A 6,527-nucleotide genomic window follows, 5' to 3' on the forward strand; every position below is an offset into this window, starting at 1 on the left:
CAGGATCAGAGTGTCCTTTACCTTGCTCCCGCAGCATCAAGGCAACACCAAGAAATGAACAAGAACTCAGGCCCAATAGGGGAGGGGATCCAGGAGGCTGGCCAGCGCCCGTCACTTTGTCTTTGACTGGCAGTTTCACGCAGCTGCCCTGGGAACGGCAGCGTCCATGCAGATCAGTGGTGCCGTGTTATCACAGCAAGAGGAGGGAGGGCCTGGTTCCAGGGACACAAGAGAAAGCCCTTCTCCCAATTGCTGGGGAAGTGGAGGAGACCCCACGAGCTAGGTGCTCCTGTCACTCAATAAGGCCTGTCCCCGTCCCATGGGTTAGGTCCGGGACTCCATGTCCCTGGGCTATGGGAGCTCCTAGTCACTTCAACTCTTAGGGAAAGTCCTAATCTCTGACTCAGCAACTTAGGCGCTGGTCCCTGCGTCACTGGATTATAGTAAATCCTGCTCACCAGAGGAGATCCCAGTCCCTGGGCCAATGCTGGAGGCCTGGGCTCCTGATCCAGCAGATAGGAGGTAACCCCTGTGTCCCTGTCTCTGGGGACGTGCTGGCTGGCAGCAGCAGGGATCTGACATGTAGCAGCAGAGTGAGCAACAGCCTTACATAATCCCCATTGGCCCCCACACCATACCAAGCAGCTAGTGGTTCGACTTGCCCCAGCTGAGCCAGGCGTTCCCCTGGGGCAAGGCGCTGGCTTCTGAGCAAACAGCCAGAGGGGCTCCACCCTCAGGAGTCACTGGTGCAGCAGAAAGGAGCTAAACTGAGCTATTAGACACAGGCCAGCAGAGCACACGTGTTCCACAGACACCTGGGGAGATTAGATCCACCACCTTCACACGTTCCCTCACCTACCCAATGGGCAGCTTCCAACGAGAACTGCGCTCATACCGGAGGTGATTCACGCGGCCCAGAGCAGGGACATGGGGGGCAGGTTTCTCTCTCTTAATAGACACTGTGTTGTTTTCTGTCCTGTAACGTTCCTAGGCATTCACTGAGCTGATGGGTTGGAGCCAGGCTCCGCGCAAGCTCCCTGCCAATGCCCCTCAGCCCTGATGAACGGGCCGGCGTACCAGTGCGTTTGCTGAAGTCTGAGGATCCCTGCACCATCCCTGAGCAAATTCTTCTCTGGAGTCGCAGACCCCTGCTCTGATGGAATGCAGGGAGCAGAGCAGGTGTGTTTCTAGCAGAGGCCTCAGGATGTTTGCCATGGGAACAGGCCAGGTTGTGGATACAATCAATGACTGCCATAGAGTGTTGCTTACTCTCATGATTTTATCACAAAGCTTGTGACATTTGGTGGTGTTCTTAAAGCCCCAGCTCCTGGAGTCAGGTGATCACACGAGATTCTCCGTTTCCATTAAAACAAAAGTAAGTTCCTAGCCCTTATGACTGCTGAGAAAAGCCCTTAAGCACGGACAGAGGGCCCATAAAAAGAACCCATTCTTTATTGGTTTTTAAAAATCTCATGAAAGTTTAAGCCCATCTCATGATTCTGGGAGGCTGACGTACGACTTTTGGACACTTGTGATTAGCAATACTGGCTCCTCTCTCTGGCTGTGCTCCAAACCAGCTGCAGTTACCAAACTACTTCCAGTTCAGATCTTCCCCCGATGGCATCTGCTCACCTGCTTGCATTGGCATCACAAACACACACAGAAGGAACATCATGGTGAGGCGGTTGCGGGCCCCATTCAATGATGGGAAAAATCCCTTCCTCTTACAACAAAGCACAGCCTATCATAGAATATCAGGGTGGGAAGGGATCTCAGGAGGTGTCTAGTCCAACCCCCTGCTCAAAGCAGGATCAACCCCCAACTAAATCATCCCAGCCAGGGCTTTGTCAAGCCTGACCTTAAAAACCTCTAAGGAAGGAGATTCCACCACCTCCCTAGGGAACCTATCCCAGTGCTCGGTTCCTGCCGCAGGGCCAGGCTAGGTGTCTTGCAGATATTATTCACCATGATGGATGGGCAGACAGGTGAGACACAGGGAAACACAGACACAGAGAGCTGGAGAAAATATATAGATGTGCACATCCTTTCCTCAGTTAGGAGAGCTCCTCCCTCCCCAAAGCTGTCCCAGCTCAATGGCTTTCAGTGGGGTTTAGTGATGGGCCCATCAGGACTGGCGCTAGGGTTTCTGGCACCCTAGGCGCCTGGACATTTCGCTGCCCCGCACGGGTCTCGCGGCTCCCTGACCCCGGGGGGCTGCCCGGCTGCGGCGGCGGCTCCCTGACCCCGGGGGGGGGGCGCCCTGGGCTCTCTGAGCTGCGACAGGCGGCAGCTCGCTGCCCCAGGGGGGCGTGCGCCTGGGCTGCCGGGCTGCGGCGGCCGGCAGCGGCTCCTTGACCCCAGGGGCGGGGGGGCGCCCTGGCTGCTGGGCTGCGCGGCGGCTCCCTGACCCCGGGCAGGGGGGGCGCCCTGGGCTGCCGGGCGTGCAATGTGGCGGGCACTGACTCGGGGCGCGCTGATAGGGGCGCGCTGACGGGCGGCGCCCTGGCCCCGGGGGCACCTTGGCGCTGCCGAGCGCAGGCAGCTGCTGCTGCCGCGCCAGTCAGCCCTCGCAGCAGCGCGGCTACAACCATTTTAAAATTTTTTTGGGGGGCGCCACTTTTTGGCGCCCCCAAATCTTGGCACCCTAGGCAACTGCCTAGTTCGCCTAAATGGTTGCACAGGCCCTGGGGCCCATGTGTTTCCCCCAGACCTCCCTGTTTATGGCTTTCAGATGCCAGCAGGGTCAAAGCATGGACAGAATTACATGGGAAACAGGAAATCCCAAGGCACCGCTCTTACTGTCATGTAGCACTCACGAGCTCCCAGGAGAGGGCACCCGCACCCCACGGGAAATGGCCTTCAGCCTGCTGCTTCTGCAGAAGTCAGTGAGATCAGCAGGAAGGAAGGCCCCAAGAGCAAAGATACCGTGAACCCCAAGGGGGTCTGGTAACCAGAGTAAGGGACGGATGGGGAGCCAGGACTGCTGGGTTCTGTTCCTGATTCTCCCCTGCCTTGCGCCTTGTGTCACCAATGTGCTCCTGTGCAGAGCGAATGTTAGACACAACCCGGTAACAATAGTGTAAATGACACTACGCAACTTGGGAGAATCTGGCCCCCAGGGTTGCTGACCCTGGCAAGTCATTTCCCGCCCCCGTGCCTTAATTTCCCCATCTGTCGCCGGGGAAATGAGACTGCCCCACCTCCATGGGGACAGGCCTGGGGCATCACTCATTAACGTTTGTGATGCGCTTTGAGAGCCTGGAGCATCTGTCTCTCTTCAAGCGCAAAATATCATTCATCAGTGATGCCCCATGCCCACATGCCTCAGTGCACCGACCCTCGCCCGCAGAAAGCAGCCAGACAAGCCTCTGGGATATTCCCCTCCCTGGATGGAGGAGGCCTCTGATGGGAGAGGCACAGAAGGCTGCAGTTCTGAAAGCAGGGTCTCACCTCCTGGGGATTTCAAGCACTATTATCCCCATTTACAGGTGCGGAAACTGAGGCACACAATGATTCAGCGACTTCTCCAAAGTCCCAGAGCAGGTGAGTGGCAGAGCCAGGAAAAGAACCCAAGTCGCTGGATCCCCTCTTTAATCACTAAACCACACAGCTGGAGAACCTGTCTCCTTAAACCTCACATGTGCCGGGGTGGCCGGCTCCAACAGCAAAGCCAGCCTCAGGCATGTTCAGTGGAGCAGACTGGCCATGGCCTTGCGCGCTGAGAGGCTTGGTGTCCGGGGTCCCTGCTGCCAGCAGCACAAAGGGCCGAGTGACCCCATGGTTACGAGCTAGAGAATCGGGCAGGCCTCTGGGTATCAGTTACCAAAGGAAGAAGAATGCTACAGCAACTGACGTCCCGGCTCAGCACAGGGGATGCTCACAGGCCCCTCCGGAGCTCCTTCTGCCCCAGGAGCTGAGCAAGCCCGCATACCCCAGGCCAGACACAGGTCCTTTCCACAGCCATTCACACCAGAGAGGCCTCACCTTCGAAGATGCCTTCTGGGGCCCGCTGGAATGGGGGGGCTTCTCGCTGCGTCTTCCCCCAGCTGAGATCTTGTCCTCCTCGGTCATCCTAGAGTGAAGCGCAAAGTCCATGGGAGACATTTGTGCTAGTGACAGGCCCAGAGCCTGATCTGCCAGATCTTGGGGAAAGCATTGAATCCAAACTGCCTGGCTCAGACCCCTCTCCAGACGGAAAGAGGGGAATACCTGGGATTTTCAGTTGTCTCCCAATGATCTCAGCCCATCATGAGAAGAACCATCTCAGAAGGCAGAACCCTCCAGTCTATGAGCACAGGCTCCCGTGACGCTATCTTGAGGGACTTTGCCTCCCAGTTCCCCATCCCATAGGGTAGAACAGGAATGCACCTTGTTTGGACTGGGTGTACTAGGGTAGGGAGTTGGCCTTGTGAATCTACAGCCCATTCTGAAGGGTACAGGCCGGACACCTTGACTTTGAGCTTCACATGGACTGAGCACCATGGATTCAAGCTATGTACAGACCAGATACTGCAAACACAGATCATGCTGACTGTAAGGTATATATGGACCAGGCAGTGGGACTGTGTCCCTTGTGTATGGACCAGATACCCTAACTGTGAGATGCACATGGACAGGATGTATTGACTGCAGGGTGTGTGTATCGACTGGATGTGCACTGATTAGATTCTGAAACCACCAGGTTGTATATGGTCTGGACATGGTGACTACAAGCTTGGACCCTAGCAGGCCAGAGAGCGACCCGTTCACACAAAGGAGACACAGGCAAGAATTCAGGCCCCTTCCTCAAGCGCGCCAGCCTAGGGGCTGCTCTCGCTTCCTTATGGGCCAGGACTGAAAGACAGACCCAGATCCTAGTCTCCTATCGAACCTCCCCAGGCTGACTCAGCAGCAGGCCTGCTTCCTGAAAGGGCTCCTGTAAACACACCAAGAGCAAAGGAGACACAAGCTGTATAGCCACCGCTCAGTACATCCCTGGGTGGGGAGGGTGTGAGGGGGATAAACATTCACAGCTAAACACGGAACATGCCCCAGCGCACACACACGTAAACACACACCTGTGTGCGTTACAATCGCAACATGCACATGGACAAATGTGCCCACCAGATGCAACACGCCTTATCAGGCACATGCAAAAACACACCTCTCCAGGCATGCCTGTCACAGTCGCTCACATGCATGCACAAACCCACTCGTGCACTGATGGGCAACCCCCCCCAAATGCCCACCTCCGGGGGGCTCACCTCTCCAAAGACCCCTGCAACTTGCTCCTCTTCTCTTTCCTCCTGTCCTTCCCTTTCCCATCCTGGTGGGCTGCAGCACCTGGGGCGCTGGGGCCATCCCTGATGCCCTGCTTCCGCTGCAGCTCCGTCAGGCTGATCTCACTTCTGGAGAAGAGCCGGGCGAGTCGCCTCCTGATGCCCCCTTTCTTGGCTCTGGGGGGGTCCTGCTGTGGGAAGCCTGCCTGGTCTTCGGCCCTGAGAGACATTAGCAACCGGAGGGCTAGAGGCCAGTGGAGGGCCCCCCACTCACCCAGCTGCCAGGGACAGACAAGCCTTCCCTCGCTCCTTTCTTAGCTAAGAGCCGGCATCCACGTCCGACCCACCTGGGAGAATCCGTGTGTGTGTGCTGGGGAGGGAGCGGGGAGTAACACCTGCTGCAGCAGTGCTGACAGATCCTGCCGTGCCCAGCTCGGAGCACTGCCAGAGCGGCCCTGGGAGGACTGTGGGGCCCAGGCAGAGGGCCTGTTTCCCAGGGTTGTTACCTGGCATTGGCAATTTGAGCCCGGTCACATGAGCATGACCGCAGCCTGGAGACAGGTGTGCAATGTAATCACCCAGAGAAAGCGGGAAAGCGTCCAGCCAAGGCCTCGGATGGGGTGGGCGGGAGGGTGCCAGGTGTGGGGCTGGAATTTGAGACTCAGTGGCTCTGGGAAAGGATCCAATCTGCTGCGTGTTTGTTTAGAGAACAAACAAGGCAGATCTCAGCAGCCTGGGTCCTTGGGGAAAGTCACCCAGGCACTGACTCAGTCAACAACAAACAATGAGACAGCAAGGGACCGAGCCTGGGACCGAGGGCCCCGGGGAACTGCAGCCTGGCCCATAGATTCACCGTCGACGCACCCCCCAGTTCCACCTTTCGGAGGCTGATCCAAAGGCTGGGGGCTGGATCAGGCCCATCTCTACTAAACAGGCCAGGGGAGATCGAGTGGGTGGTCTCATGGATTTTTTACATCCTTTACTTGGGTAGAGGAGCCCCCTCTAAGGAGCCCCCTTTCCCTGCATTATCAGGAGGGAAAGGGGGGTACATTTGATCATCGCCCCCATTTCCCAGATTTTGGGGTGACTTCCCAAGTCTAGTCTGAGACGCAGGACCTGAGAGGGGGTAAGGGAACCCTGGCTCCCAGCCCCACTCTCATTCGACTAGCCCTGTCTTCCAAACAGCCTATCTCTCATGAAGTGACAGAGCCTTATAACAAATCTTCAGTCTGCTGCTTCTCCATATTCCCCCCGGGTGGTGGGGGGGAG

This window comes from Chelonoidis abingdonii, chromosome 25 (assembly GCF_003597395.2).
Source record: "Chelonoidis abingdonii isolate Lonesome George chromosome 25, CheloAbing_2.0, whole genome shotgun sequence".
Classification (NCBI taxonomy): domain Eukaryota; kingdom Metazoa; phylum Chordata; order Testudines; family Testudinidae; genus Chelonoidis; species Chelonoidis abingdonii.